The 16,389-nt window shown below is 50.5% G+C and overlaps 1 pseudogene; it reads left to right on the top strand.

Annotated features, from left to right (window-relative positions):
* The first annotated feature begins 11,040 nt into the window (after nucleotides 1-11,040).
* Nucleotides 11,041-12,067, top strand: LOC147976359 (uncharacterized; annotated as a pseudogene).
* The last annotated feature ends 4,322 nt before the right edge of the window (nucleotides 12,068-16,389 follow it).

Here is a 16,389-nt window from a genome sequence, read left to right as displayed (position 1 = left end):
GGTGAGGCGGCTGGTGTATGCCTGTCCACGGCTTGAAGTAATCAAGTGCTCCGTCTGCATCGAAGGTTCCCGTAGGGCGCTTGCCCGTGCTACAGTGCACCGGGGCAAGATGGATGCGGAGAAGCTGGTGAAGGACGGGCCGCCGCCGGGCAAGGAACATCGCGTCCCGGAAGCTTATTATGAGGGCGTCCTGAAGGGTGCCTGCCTTATAGCGGATGAATGCTCCAAAGATGTAATTTTTGAGTAAACTCGCATTTGTGATCCTGTACGCTAAAAACTTGTTCATATGCGCTAAGCAACGCTTTTGAATTTAAAATATTACCTTCTGTGCGGCCGTTAATCAAATTTGAGGGATGGCGAGTCGTGGGCTTCTGCCCCCATGCCACGAGTGCTGGGGTGTTCGGATAAACATGAGTGCTCCTTTTCCCATTCTTGGGTCCTTCGAGGGAGGCGCTCAACACAACGAACAAGGCAATCGGACTATAATGCTTGAACACTCTCACTTAGCCATAGAATTCTATAATTTTAAATTTTGGCGAAGCCCCTAGTGTTCGGAAGACCGAGTTCGGGGCGCTATCCACGCCTAGGCCGGACAAAGCCGACTCCTCGCTCTAAGCGGCATAAGTCTTTAGGGACTCGAAAACCTCTCGAACAGCGACCAGCTCTCGCCTCATCATGACGGTCAGTTTTAGCTTTCTCTACTGAGGTGCTTAGCCCAGCTCAACTGGGGCACAATCGCAGTAGTTCTCCTAGTGCTACCTTAGCCGATATGACGGAACGTAAGGTACCAAAACATAGGAGCCGGGCAAACCCAACTATTAACCCAAGACATGATTCGGAGCCAATGCATATAATGCTATAAGTTCGGGGTGCCGCACTTGTGAAAGTGTTCGGACTTCTCACACCATGTTGTGGGGTACTTAAGCCCCTGGCGTATTGGCCGTACCAAAGTGTACGGGTGCAACATGTCATTAATGAACATATATTCATAAAAAAAGAGGTAATGCGATAATAGACGGAAGCTATGCATTGTTTATTTAAAAAAGCTGCGATCAAAGCAGAACGATACAAATAGTGCGATAAACAAAAGATGGGACTATGAGATATATCCTTTCCAGGGGCGAGCTACGGAATGTTATGCGAAACAGGTATACTGCTCGTTATAGAGACCACCTTAGAGTTCCGTAGTGCGGCGTAGCTTTCTGCTTCCCTGGTTGTATCGTTTGTGCGGCAATTGTACTGCCGGACAAGCCTTCCGAAGAATGGAGTCCTGAAAATAAGAGAAAATTAAGAAATCGGCAACCCCTAGTGCGGTTTAAGCCGTGTTTCGGGCGTGCCGTGATGGTGCCCCTCCCCCTGCGCCCATGGTATTTCTAGAGCGTAGTTATGTACGTGCAACACTGGTTTCGCAAGTTCGCGAGGGCTGGGGTTGGGGCCGCATTGCTACGCTTGCTCGGAACCTGACAGGCGGTCTTGTTGTAGGTTACTCCGGGCGCGCTTGACGGTGTCCAGACGTTTAATGGCCGGACTGGAGAATTGCCTTGAGAGGCTGCGTTGTACTTCCGGTGCGATAGCCGCCGTATGCTCCTCCGCTCGGAGGGAGCGTTCGGTTTTTCCATTGACCGTGATGACGCCTCGAGGGCCTGGCATCTTGAGCTTGAGGTATGCGTAGTGCGGCACCGCATTGAACTTGGCAAATATGGTTCGCCCGAGCAGGGCGTGATAGCCACTGCGGAACGGGACTATGTCGAATATTAACTCCTCGCTTCGGAAATTATCCGGAGATCCGAAGACCACTTCAAGTGTAACTGAGCCTGTACAGTTGGCTTCTACACCTGGTATGACGCCTTTAAAGGTCGTTCTGGTGGGTTTAATCCTCGAGGGATCGATACCCATTTTCCGCACTGTATCCTGATAAAGCAGGTTCAGACTGCTGCCGCCGTTTATAAGGACTCTAGTGAGGTGAAATCCGTCAATAATTGGGGCTAGAACCAATGCGGCGAATCCGCCATGACGGATGCTAGTGGGGTGGTCCCTTCGATCAAAAGTGATCGGGCAGGAAGACCATCGGTTGAACTTTGGGGCGACTGGCTCCATCGCGTATACGTCCCTTAGCACACGCTTCCGCTCCCTCTTGGGGACGTGGGTTGCGTATATCATGTTCACCGTCCGCACTTGTGGGGGAAAACCTTTCTGTCCGCTGTTGTTCGGTGGCCGGGGCTCCTCCTCGTCATCACTATGCAGCCCCTTGTCTCTGCTTTCGGCATTTAACTTGCCTGCCTGCTTGAACACCCAACAATCCCTGTTGGTGTGATTGGCTGTTTTTTCGGGGGTGCCATGTATCTGGCATGAGCGGTCGAGTATTCGGTCCAAACTGGACGGGCCCGGAGTATTTCTTTTGAATGGTTTTTTCCGCTGACCGGGTTTAGAGCCTTTGAATCCGGCATTAACTGTCGTATCCTCAGCATTGTCGTCGTTAATGCGGCATTTTTGCTTGTTGCGACGCGACCTGCCACTGCTGTCCTTGGTATCCGAATTACCAGGGCTCTTGGTCATGTTATTGCTGCGAGCTAGCCATCTGTCTTCTCCCGCGCAAAAGCGGGTCATAAGTGTCATGAGGGCTGCCATAGATTTCGGCTTTTCCTTTCCTAGGTGCCGTGCAAGCCACTCATCACGGATGTTATGCTTGAAGGCTGCTAGGGCCTCTGCGTCCGGACAGTCGACGATTTGATTTTTCTTGGTTAGAAACCATGTTTAGAATTGTCTGGCCGATTCCTCTGGCTGCTGAATTATGTGGCTTAGGTCATCGACGTCTGGTGGTCGCACATAAGTGCCCTGGAAATTGTCAAGGAATGCAGCTTCCAGATCCTCCCAACAACCAATTGATTCTACTGGCAAGCTGTTAAGCCAATGCCGGGCTGGTCCTTTAAGCTTGAGTGGGAGGTATTTGATGGCGTGTAGGTCATCACCGCGGGCCATGTGGATATGAAGGAGATAGTCCTCGATCCATACCGCAGGATCTTTTGTGCCATCGTATGATTCTATGTTCACGGGTTTGAAACCCTCGGGGATTTGATGATCCAATACTTCATCTGTGAAGCATAGTAGGTGTGCGGCGCCTCTGTATTGGGCTACATCACGACGCAGCTCAAATGAGCTTTGTCTACTGTGTTTGGCCCGGCCAGATTTACTGTATCCAGCGTGAAGAGTACCATCTCGTGCCGTGGGGCGCCCACGTGATCCGTAGATCGATCTTGTTTGCCTTGCCTTGTCCTCCAATATATCTCGCAGGTCTGGCGCATTTTCCCATGCCTTGGTAGTTTTTGAGCGGCGCCGGGGTGCGGCTTGAGTGGAGGGCCGAGAGGCCTCTCTGTCGTGGCCACGGGGTCGCCGGTCCGCCGCATCATGCGTTGGTGATGTAGGTTTAGGTGCTTCCTCCTCTAATTGGGGTAGCAACCTACGCTTTGGGTAGCTCTTGGAGGGGCGTTCGAGTTCATACTATTCGGCCGCAAGGACTTCAGTCCATCTGTCGGCTAGCAAATCTTGATCAGCTCTAAACTGTTGCTGTTTTTTCTTGAGGCTGCTCGCCGTGGCCATAAGCCTGCGTTTGAAACGCTCTTGTTCGACGGGATCCTCCGGCACGACAAATTCGTCGTCGTCGAGGCTTGCCTCGTCTTCGGAGGGAGGCATATAATTATCGTCCTCGACTTCTCTGTCTGCCGCTCTCTCATGAGGGTTGGCTTCTCTATCCTCCTGTGCTGAATCTTGCTGGAGGTGGTTGTCTTCGGCACTGTCCGGGGTGTTATTATCCCCCATGCCAGAATCACCGTTTTTATTTGGGCGGGATTTAGAGCGGCGCCGCTAACGCCGGCGCTTAGGCTGCTTCTTGGAGGGGTCATCCTCCGCTGTTCCATCGCCATTGCCTTCTTTTGGGGTGTCCACCATGTATATATCATACGACGAGGTGGCTTTCCAGTGACCTATAGGCGCTGGTTCTTGATCGTCTCCTGCATCGGCGTCCATGCCGTCGATGTCTTCGGAGTCGAAGTCGATCATGTCGGTTAAATCATCGACAGTGGCTACGAAGTGGGTGGTGGGTGGGCTTTGAATTTCTTCATCATCCGCATCCCAACCTTGCCGACCATAGTCCGGCCAGGGCTCTCCTGACAAAGAGAGAGAGACTTTAGTGACTTCAGAATATCGCCGAAGGGCGAGTGCTGAAAAATGTCCACGGCGGTGAACTCCATGATCGGCACCCAATCGGGTTCGATCGATCGGGGTGCGGAGGGCTCGGAGTCTGGAGAGGAGTCCGGCTCCTTGGAGTCACGGGCTTCGCAGAGAATAGGGCTGGTGTTTGGCTTGATCGCCGTAGAAATTGAAGCCCCCGAGGAGGTGTCTAACCACCCATCCTTGGTTGGTGTGATCGGCTCTGAGCTAGGGGTCGGAGCGGACACAGGTGCGGCCTCGAGGGCACTGTTCGGCAGCAGAGCTAAATCATGCCCATCGTGAAAGTGCGGCGCGCTTGGCTGTGGCTCGAATCCGTCGAAGATCAAGTCTCCGCGGATGTCGGCCGTGTAGTTCAAACTTCCAAATCTGACCTGACGGCCAGGGGCGTAGCTTTCGATCTGCTCCAGATGACCAATCGAATTGGCCCGCAGTGCAAAGCCGCCGAATAAGAAGATTTGTCCGGAGAGAAAAGTCTCACCCTGGATCGCATCGCTGTTGATGATCGAAGAAGCCATCAGGCATAAAAGTGACGACACAGAGGAACTCTCAATGAAAGCACCAATGTCGGTGTCAAAACTGGCGGATCTCGGGTAGGGGGTCCCGAACTGTGCGTCTAGGTCGGATGGTAACAGGAGGCAGGGGACACGATGTTTTACCCAGGTTCGGGCCCTCTTGATGGAAGTAAAACCCTACGTCCTGCTTGATTAATATAGATGATATGGGTAGTACAAGAGTAGATCTACCACGAGATCAGAAAGGCTAAACCCTAGACGCTAGCCTATGGTATGATTGTTGTTGGTCCTACGGACTAAAACTCTCCGGTTTATATAGACATCGGAGAGGGTTAGGGTTACACAGAGTCGGTTACAATGGTAGGAGATCTACATATCCGTATCGCCAAGCTTGCCTTCCACGCTAAGGAAAGTCCCTTCCGGACACGGGACAAAGTCTTCAATCTTGTATCTTCATAGTCCAGGAGTCCGGCCGAAGGTATAGTCCGGCCATCCGGACACCCCCTAATCCAGGACTCCCTCAGTCTGCTTGCAAGACTTCCAAGAAACAGCGCCACTTCCAAGAGTGAATACATATCCGCTCGTGGCCTTTATCTCATCAGCATCTGAGATCCAGTTTGAGTCACTATACCCTTCAAGCACCTTTGGGTGCTCGATGTAGTGAATTCCATAATTTGCAGTGCCTTTCACATAACACAAAACTCTCTCTAGAGCTTTCCAATGCACATCTCTTGGTTTTGAGACAAACCGACTCAGTTTCCTAACAGCAAAAGAGATGTCAGGTCTTGTAGCACTGGCTAAGTACATAAGCGAGCCAATAATCTGAGAATACTTCAATTGGCCTCTAGCAATTCTTCGATTTTTTCGAAGCAACACACTAGCATCATATGGTGTTGGAGAGGGCTTGCTGTCACTATAGCCAAAGCGACTCAAGATCTTTTCCACATAGTGAAATTGAAGTAATGTAATCCCACCATCATCGTCTCTCAACAACTTGATGTTCAGAATGACATCAGCCATTCCTAAATCCTTCATCTCAAAACAACGAGATAGGAAATTTTTGACCTCCTTAATAACATTCAGATTTGTTCCGAAAATCAGTATGCCATCAACATACAAGCAAAGGATAACTCCCTCGCCCCCACCATGGCGATAATACACACATTTGTCAGCTTCGTTTACAACAAAGCCTGTAGCTGTTAAAGTTCTTTCAAACTTCTCATGCCACTGTTTGGGTGCTTGCTTGAGTCCATACAAAGACTTCAACAACTTGCACACTTTTCCTTCCTGACCATCTAGTACAAACCCATCTGGTTGTTCCATATAAATTTTCTCGTCCAACTCTCCATTTAGGAAAGCAGTCTTAACATCCATTTGATGAACGAGAAGGCCATGTGAGGCAGCTAGTGAAAGTAGAACTCGAATAGTGGTCAGTCGAGCCACATGTGAGTAAGTATCAAAGAAGTCTTCACCTTCCTTTTGGGTATAACCCTTAGCCACGAGCCGAGCCTTGTATTTTTCAATAGTACCATCAGGCCTAAGCTTCTTCTTGAATACCCATTTGCATCCTCTAGGTTTGCACCCATAAGGACGATCAGTTATCTCCCAAGTTTCATTCTCTAAGATGGAATCCATCTCGCTACGAACCGCTTCCTCCCAGTAGTCGGCATCTTCACATGCATAAGCCTCCGAAATAGAACTGGGAGTGTCATCTATGAGATACACAATAAAATCATCACCAAAGGACTTTGCAGTCCTCTGTCTCTTGCTCCTAGTAGGAACTTCATTGTTGAAAGATCGTGGATGTCGCCTAGAAGGGGGGTGAATAGGCGTTTTAAAATAATTACGATTTAGGCTTGAACAAATGCGGAATAAACCTAGAGGTTAATTTGTCAAGCACAAAACCTAAAACAACTAGGCTCACCTATGTGCACCAACAACTTATGCTAAGCAAGATAAGCAACTATGTGAAAGCAAGATATATGACAAGAAACAATACGGCTATCACAAAGTAAAGTACATAAGTAAAGAGCTCGGGTAAGAGATAACCGAGGCACGCGGAGACGACGATGTATCCCGAAGTTCACACCCTTGCGGATGCTAATCTCCGTTTGGAGCGGTGTGGAGGCACAATGCTCCCCAAGAAGCCACTAGGGCCACCATAATCTCCTCACGCCCTCGCACAATGCAAGATGCCTTGATTCCACTAAGGGACCCTTGAGGGCGGTCACCGAACCCGTACAAATGGCAACCCTTGGGGGCGGTCACCGAACCCGTACACTTTGGCAACCCTTGGGGGCGGTCACCGGTACCCGTCAAATTGCTCAGGGCGATCTCCACAACCTAATTGGAGACCCCGACGCTTGCCCGGAGCTTTACACCACAATGATTGAGCTCCGAACAACACCAACCGTCTAGGGCGCCAAGGCACCCAAGAGGAACAAGCTCTAGGGTGCCCAAACACCCAAGAGTAATAAGCTTCTCAAACTTCACTTCCACGTATCACCGTGGAGAACTCAAACCGATGCACCAAATGCAATGGCAAGGGCACACAGAGTGCCCAAGTCCTTCTCTCTCAAATCCCACCGGAGCAACTAATGCTTGGGAGGAAAATGAGAGGAAGAACAAGAAGGAGAACACCAAGATCTAGATCCAAGGGGTTCCCCTCACATAGAGGAGAAAGTGATTGGTGGAAATGTGGATCTAGATCTCCTCTCTCTTTTCCCTCAAAAACTAGCAAGAATCCATGGAGGGATTGAGAGTTAGCAAGCTCAAAGAAGGTCAACAATGGGGGCAAAAACGAGCTCAAGAGATAGGGATCCATTGGGGAAGAAGACCCCCTTAAATAGGTCCCCACGAATCTGCCCGTTATGTACAGAATAACATAGGAGCGGTACAACCTCTATGAGCACCGGTACAACCGGTAACAGGCAATAAGCGGTACAACCGGCCCACAACCGCCCAACAACCGCACTACAACAGAGACCAGTCCGGTGGTAGAGTCGTACATGTCCGGTGCAACCTCCGGACCAATTCTGGAGCGGTACAACCGCTCCAAACACCGGTTGTACCGGTCAAGCGGTACAACCTCTCCATGGGGCGGTACAACCTCTCTATGTAAAACAGGCAATATCAAAACAGCCACAACTTTCGCATACGAGCTCCGAATTCAACGAAACCAAGTTTGTTGGAAAGCTAATGACAAGGGCTAACACAATCTTGAGAGAAATATCAATAATAAGCAAATGAGAAAAGGACCATAATAAAATGGTGAGAACCCTTCCTCGGATAAGACTGGTAAAACCTCCAACACCGAAAACATCATAGAAGATGCATGCGAACTCCGTTTTCGATGAACTCAAGCTTGTCATCAAGATGACCATAAGCTATAAGACTCACAAATGGAACCAAACAAGAACCAAGAAACATGATGCAAGGATGCAATGGTTTGAGCTCTCGACTAATGATACGATCAAGCTACTCCCTAGAGAGCCCCCCTTGATAGTACGGCAATCGATCCTACAACCCGGTCTCCCAACTACCACTATGAGACCGGTAAAATAGAAAACCTATCAAGGGAAAACCTTTGCCTTGCACATAGTCCACTTGAGCTAGATGATGACGATCTTGACTTCCTCAAGTTGGACCACCTTTCTTGATTGTGTTGGCACGATGAAGACTAGTTGATTGCTCCCCCATACTCCACTATGGGTGAGCCACTCTTTGGCACATCTTCAAAATTCCATTGACACCACAATGGACGGCAAGCTTCAAGCTTGATTGCTCTCCCATACTCCATTATGGGTGAGCCACTCTTCGAGTTGCTCCACTTGAACTTGCACACTGCAAACTTGATGACGATCACCACTTGATGTCATCCTCCATGGGTTGTATGAGATCTTCCTCTTGACGCAAGACCATGGAAACATACCTAACCCCACAAAGAACTCTCACGTAGACCATGGGTTAGTACACAAAGCGTGATGGACAATGCTTACCATACCATGGGATCACTTGATCCCTCTCGGTACTTCTTCTACGCTTTGTGAGTTGATCAACTTGATTCACTCTTGACTTAGTCTTGATCAACATTGAATCTTTCAACTCTCTTCATTTGGATGATGTCTTGAAGGTAAACATGAATGATCACACAATCTTCTTCTTCAAGACATGCTTGCAATAAGCTCAACTCACACATGACCAATCTTTGGATAATTCCTTGAAAAACACTTTGGCCAACACAAACTCTCCTTGAAATCAACACATGCACTCCAAGAAAAGCCTATGGACAAAACCTTCAAATATAACTCAAGGAAACCATTAGTCCATAGAGATTGTCATCAATTACCAAAACCAAACATGGGGGCACCGCATGTTCTTTCAATTGTTTTCCTCCACATGACTTTCAAAGTGTTCTATTGAAATGGAAGGTTTGGTAATTGTAACTGGTTCCTGATTCGATGAACTAGGCATCTCCTGATTAGATGAGGTAGCCATATCCTTCATGGGAAAGATATTTTCAAAGAAAGTTGCATCATTCGACTCCATGATCGTACCGACATGCATGTCAGGTACCTCAGATTTTACAACCAAGAATCTATATCCAATGCTATGAAAAGTATATCCCAGGAAAACACAATCCACAGTCTTTGGTCCAAGCTTTCTCTTCTTTGGAATTGGAACATTGACTTTCGCCAAACAACCTCATGTTCGTAGATAAGAGAGTTTTAACCTTTTCTTCTCCCATTCCTCGAATGGAGTTATCTCTTTGTTCTTTGTGGGAACTCGGTTTAGGACATGACATGCCGTCAATATCGCCTCCCCCCACCATGCCTTGGAGAGACCCGATGTGTCTAACATGGCATTAACCAAATCTGTTAGAGTACGGTTCTTTCTTTCGGCCACCCCATTTGACTGAGGAGAGTAGGGAGGCGTCCTCTCATGGATTATACCATGTTCCGCACAAAAAGCATCAAATTCATTGGAAAAATACTCTCCACCACGGTCGGACCTAAGCCTCTTGATTTTTCGATCAAGTTGGTTTTCCACTTCAGCTTTATAGATCTTGAAAAAGTTCAAAACCTCATCCTTAGATTTCAGAAGATACAGACGGTAGTATCTAGTGGAGTCGTCAATTAACGTCATGAAATATTTCTTTCCACCTTTTGTCAAAACGCCATTCATTTCACAAAGATCTGAATGTATGAGTTCTAGTGGTGCAAGATTTCTCGTTTCCGCAGTCATGTGAGACTTACGAGGTTGCTTAGCTTGCACACACACTTGACACTTAGATCCCTTGACAGTGGTGAAAATAGGGATTAAGTTCAACTTCGCTAGTCGCGACATGCAACCAAAGATAACATGACAAAGACGTGAATGCCACACATTTGATTCACTATTGTTGCAAATATGATTAACAAATTTATTGCAAACGTCTGATAAGGATAAACGAAACAGGCCTCCTGACTCATAGCCTTTACCAACAAAGGTTCCATACTTGGATATTAAAAATTTATTCGACTCAAAGACAAGCTTATAGCCATCTCTACACAGAAGTGATCCGCTAACAAGATTTTTATTGACGGAGGGGACATAATGCACGTTCTTCAGCCGCACGATCTTCCCCGAAGTAAACTTCAGATTGACCGTGCCAACACCACGAACATAAGCACTTGAACCGTTGCCCATCAGCACGGTTGAAGTCTCTGCGGTCTGATAAGACGAAAACATGGAAATATCACCGCATACATGCACATTAGCACCCGTGTCAATCAACCAATCAGGAGAATGACATACTAAAAGAATAGTGGGAAATATACCATACCCAGCATCCTTCATGTCAGTGTCTCCAATGACAACATTAGCGGTCTTGCCTCCTTTCGCACTGTCCGCCACTTAATGATACTACTGCTGGAATTTAGTCTATATTGGGGGCAGCCCAATAACTATTTCAGAAATTCCTAATAAATCCTAGAGGCCCACTTAGCCCATTTGTGCAAAGCAAGGGATACTAAAAGTTTAGTCCCACATTGCTAGTTTAGTGGGAGTTGGACCTCCTTAATTAACGGACGCTTCGCGCGCCTTCCCGCTGTCCGCCGCATCCCTACATGGCGGCCGTCCAACTACCCGCTGCCCTCGCGGTAAGCTTAATTATGACGACGGGCCCACGCGTCAGCTACGGCGCTCGTCCTTTTTAAGCCGACCGTGTGGCGGGGCCGTCCTCATCCAAACTCGCTGTCCACATCTGTCATCCTTTGCTCCCTCGTCGCCAGCAAACCCTAGCCACCACAACCACAGCGAGATGGGCCTCTTCTCCGGCGCCAGCGGCAGCAAGGCTAAGGGCAAGTCCCCCGCCACCCCTTTCCCCTCAGAGTTCCTCCCGCCTCCACTGGCGCCGACGCCTCGCCGGCAGAGGCAGCACGTGAGCGTGCCAGTGCACCAGGCGGAGTGGCACTGGCAGCACCGCCAGCCTCTGCCGTATCCCGACGTGACGCTGCCGCACGACTGGCATCTGGATCCAGATAGGATCCCAGTGCCGGTGGCGCCACGGTCCGCTCGTGCTCACGTGGAGGAGATGCGGCACCGGCGGACGCTGCTGACGCCGGAGCAGCGCCGCGAGGCCGCCTACGCAACCGACTCGCCCAACTGGGCGAGGTGGTTCGCCTTCGAGCACGAGGAGGCGAGGCGACAGGGCGTGCGCGAGGTCGACCAGAGGTCGCCGCCACCGGCGCTCGTCGTCCGCGAGGAGGACCAGGCGGCGGAGGACGCCTACCAGGCGGCACTTGCGGCCGTCTTTCGGGAGAGCGAGGAGGACGAGCGGCGCAGGGCGGAGGCAGCGGAGGCGGAAGAGGAGGCTCGGTACGAGGCGGCAATGGCGCAGGCCCTTGCCCTCTCCGCGGCGGGCGACAGCGTGGTGCCGCCGGTGGCCCCGCCGTCCCCATCAAGCCGAAGCCGGAGCCTGAGCCGTCCCCCATCGAGCTTACTCCTGGACGGGAGTAGTGCACGAGTGGGTACGCGCGCCGCCTATCCGGATGGGAGCGACGCCGGCGCAGGAGTAGGCGTACCTGGAGCACTGGCGCAAGATCAGGGTGGCCGAGGAGCGCCGCGACGGCGAGTATCTCGAGATGCTCGAGCGTGACCTCGAGGAGGAGGAGCGCGAGGCCGAGGAGGAGGCGCGCCAGGCCACGGCTGCCCGGGCGGCCACACAACCCCCCGCGCCGGCACTGCCCGACATGACGTCTCTCTGGAACACTGCGTTCGCCTGGGCCGGGCCGGTGCCGACGCTCATCGACCTCACGGACCCCGAGGACGACGACGAGGACGCCTAGGGCATCACGTCGCCTCGTAGTTTAGGTTGTTTTTATTTTTTTAAATGCAAATGTGGATGCGTGGACTCTCGCTAGCCTTCGTGGCCGGCTTTAATGTTTAATTAATGTTGTTTCTCTTTTTTAATATGCATGCGTTCATTTTTTGCGCCATCAAAAATGGATTCAGGTCAATGTTGGACGCACACGCCGGCCCAAATACGGAAGCGGACATCCTTGTCCGTCTGGCCGACCTAAACCTAAACGGACAAAAAGCTCATTGGATCGGCGCTAATTAATTTAATGGTAAAGTACTGTTTCGAAATTTATCTCATCTGCATCCTGTGAAGCAGCAGAGTTCTCAGGCTGCCTGCAAAGGTAAATTAATGGTCCATCTGGATCTACTGACACATCGTACAAGCCCCTTACAAAAACTACTAGTAGTAGATAAGATAACATTATTAATTTTGTAAGCACGTACCAGCTGATGATCAAGCTGCATGAATATGATGCTCTCTATCCGGACGGTACGAGGCCCGGGACTGTTTAGGGAGGCTGAATGCATGTGCCAGCCAAAGAAGATGAGCTCCAAGGAATCTTTGCTTATGGACTAATCAATCTTTCTTTTTCTGTGTGGGGGCTAATCTATCTTAACATCTTGTTTTTGTCCGTGGCCAATGAATGGCCTGGTCCTGTGGTCCGTGCCACCCACGGTGCTGTGGATAAGCTCCTTTTTCCAATGAGCTGGGAGTTGGGACTCGTCCATTTAATTCGTTGGGACTTTTTTTTTGCGAATAATCCGTTGGGACTTGGAGGAATAGAGTGAAGCTAACCAGATTTTCGCTGTCCGTGTTGCAGTCTTGGGTAGGTCATATACACGAAAGGAACATAAACATTCGTCACCGCATACTCACGTGTGAGAATGCACGCGGCGAAATGGATTATGATGATTTGATCACATCGAAGCTGTTGCGAGTTGCAGAGGAGCGCTTTTTGGGAAACAAAGCCGGGTGTTGAAAATGGTAGACAAACCCGAAAGATAACCCTACTTGACGCGCTCAGCAATAATTTCCCTCTTTTTTTAGAATCCACTCGGCAACAAATTGTTGATCCTTCGCACAAACGCAGGCGACCCGACGAACGAAATGGGCCATCTCATTTTGGCAGCTAGAGAACGTGTTCAAGACCTGGTTTTGAGAATGCTACGGAAGGTTCCTAAAAATAGAACCTCAGGGCATCTTCAAGGCAGATCACCAAACCTCTCGTAATTGCTTGGACTGGGCTATCCGGGCTGCGGAAGCCATTCAATGTCAAGCTATATCGGTCCGCGAAGCGGTTCAGACGCGATTTCTTCCGCAAACCAAAGACAAATGTGAGGAAAGTGTGCGGGAATCTGGATCACTCCCAAGCCCGCTTTTGATCGCCCTGGCCCACAAAAAACCCGTCACCTGTCCCTCTCACGCTTTACTTTCGATGCACGCGCCGCTTACCGCGTCGTATTCATGTTGGCCCAGAGCACGCGGAGGTCAGCATTGATGACGCGATGTGACTGAAGGGAGGGAGGGAGGGCGGCGATGACCAACGCGAGCTTTCGGTAACCGCCGCTTCAATGCGGACGCAGGTTCCCGAGGAACCAACTTCGGCATTACAGTGGCTGACCGGCCCTTCGCCCGGTCCTTGTCATGGCTATTTAAACCGCGCGTCAGAGTTGCACAGAGATGCACCACCCTTTCCCCGAGCACGGGGCCCCTCCCTCCCCTTTTATCTTCGTGGCATGAACCCCTCCCTCCCCCTCTTCGACCCAAGTTGCGGCGATGCCGAAGTTGTGGTCCTCCACGCCAGCAGGCGGAGTTGGCGGAAGCTCCTCCACCGGCGAGTCTTGGCGCCGCCACAGACACTCTCCGGGCCCATCAGTGTCCACGACGGCCGGCTCCTCCGCCAAGGAAGAGATCCTCAACTCCTCTGGTGACGAGGAGGAGCAGGCGCCGCCGCCGCAGCCGCAGGAACCACCGCGGCAGCCGCCCCGACTTCTCAAGCAGGCCGCTCTGACGGACGAAGTTTTCATCCGCCAGAACGAGTTAATGACGGAGTAGTCGCTCCGTGGCATGGAGCCGTCACTCCCACGTGTGAAGGAGGAGCCGGCCTCCCCACCGCTCCACCGCGTCAAGATCGAGCAGGCGTCCATGCTCCTGCCGGTGAACGAGGAGCCGGCCTCGCCCCGCCAAAACTGCGGCGTTCAGATTGGACGCCGCGTCAAAGAGGAGACGGCCTCGCACCCGCACCACCGCGGCGTCTAGATCGGACGCCGCGTCAAGGACGAGCCTGCATCCCCGCTGTGCAGCCGCTACGGCCGCATTGATGCGCCGTCCTTCCCGCCACGCCGCCACCGCCTCGCCATCAAGGAGGAGCTGCCGCCCGCGATCAAGAAGGCGTGCAACCGCCTCCTCCACTACCTCGGTGGTCCCTCGGGCTCGAGATCCGTTGTCTCTGAGGCGGAGCGGGCAGCTCGGCAGCAGGAGCGGTACGACCGGCGCAATGCCAGTCGTTGCTCCGCGTTCGCCAAGAGCGACGTGGCGCCGGACTGGATCTACAACGAACTCGACCTCGCTGTCATGTGGGCGCTCGACCGCTCCGTCACCAGAGCGGAGATGGCCACCACCTTGACGGTGAGCTCACCAAGATCGACGAGGATTGGTTGCTCAGCGACTGCTTCGCAAATGCCGGTCATGGCAAGGCCGCCGCTAGGGCTCTGCACGCCACGTCGGAAGTGGTTGGGCTACCCTCCGCACAGCGCAGCAGGAGGCGGAGCGGCTTGTCCACGAGCGGCACGCAGCCATCGGGCAAGGTTGATGCAGCCCTCTGGCGCCATTTCATCGCTGGAGGGACCATGACGATGACGACGGCACCGACGGAGACGGCGGTGCGTCAGGGCAGGGCGGCCACGTGTGCGAGGTGGTCACCCGGTATAGGGTATAGTTTTTTCAGTTAAACGGTCCAAATATCGACATTTTGTGTAAATCATATTTGAACATGAATGAAAACCATCCAGTTTGCACGAATTTCGTTCGGTTGGTTTGAGTTGTTTGTGAAAATGCATGCGGCTACCGTTGGATGACTGCCTCCCACATCTGTATCAATGGACGGAGGTTTTTTGTGGGTTGCCATTGGAGATGCCCTTATAGAAGGTTTGTGACCGACTTATTCTCATTTCTTTTCTTCTGTTTTCCTTTTATCTTTTTTGAACTTTTTTTATCCATTTTGAAAAGAAGTTCTAGTTATCAAAAAGATGTTTGAGATTTGAAAACTTCTTCATGGTTTTAAATAAATGTTTATTTTTCAGAGAAGTTCAGGATTTCAAAAATTGTTTCCTTTCTTAATAAAAACGAATGTTTAAAAAGATGTTCATGTTATCCTTTAAAAAATGTGCTTTATTTTTCCAAAAATATATCACACTTTTTTAGAAAAATATCATGTTTTCATTCAAAAATCACTTTTTCCAAAAAAATATTACCAAATATCATTCCACTATTTTAAGAACAAAAGGTAGAATACCATATCCGCTACAGGTCTGACTCGCTACACTAACACAACTAGCTTTTTTTGAGGGATTTCACACTTTATTAATATGAAACAATATTCAAAGGGATACATAGGGGGTCATGTTGGGAAAGGAGCCACAAGTAGAGACACTGAGGCAACAAGAAAGAAAATTTCACAAGGTTACGTGACCCCTGATTTGAAGCTCGGTTTTCGAACATAAAATCACAGCTACAAAAACCTGCTCTCCTATTATTAGTCTCATTCATAGTTGTGCCGACCGCTGGCGTTGTTACTGGCGAGAGAACTTGGGGGAAGGGGGGGGGGGGGGGGGGGGTGACCAGTTTGTAGGCTGGCAAGCATGCCGGACGTTGGCTTTGTTGCCGGAGTGAAAACTCGGAGGTTCATCATTTTGTAGGTTGGTATATGTGTGCCGGCCGCTGGCGCTCTAGCCGACATGAACTAGGTCGTGGAAACAAAATTTCATTTGCAAAAAATTCCAGACGACCTGACGAGATGCGTCTCCATGTTGGGTGTATGGTTAGCGCATTTAGAAAATCCGGACAAAACGAACAATCTGAAAAGGGCAGTGGACCTGCTGTGTGTTTTTTCAATCGAAAGCACGCTCTAAAACAACCAGCAATGCTCCTTCTCTTTTGATCCATGGAGATCTTCGTGGTAGTAATCCATAGACCATTCAAGATGAGCAGGACTCGGCCTTTCACAGGACACTGGTAAAACGTAAAGTAATCATCCTGAAATAAGTTACCACCAGTAGACGCGCAGTATATTCGACGGCTTGTACCATT

Source organism: Triticum urartu, chromosome 4A, assembly GCF_056163025.1.
Source record: "Triticum urartu cultivar PI428250 chromosome 4A, HENAU_Tu73, whole genome shotgun sequence".
NCBI classification, from domain to species: domain Eukaryota; kingdom Viridiplantae; phylum Streptophyta; class Magnoliopsida; order Poales; family Poaceae; genus Triticum; species Triticum urartu.
The sequence above is the reverse complement of the archived record's forward strand: the minus strand, read 5'-3'. Positions and strand labels throughout refer to the sequence as shown.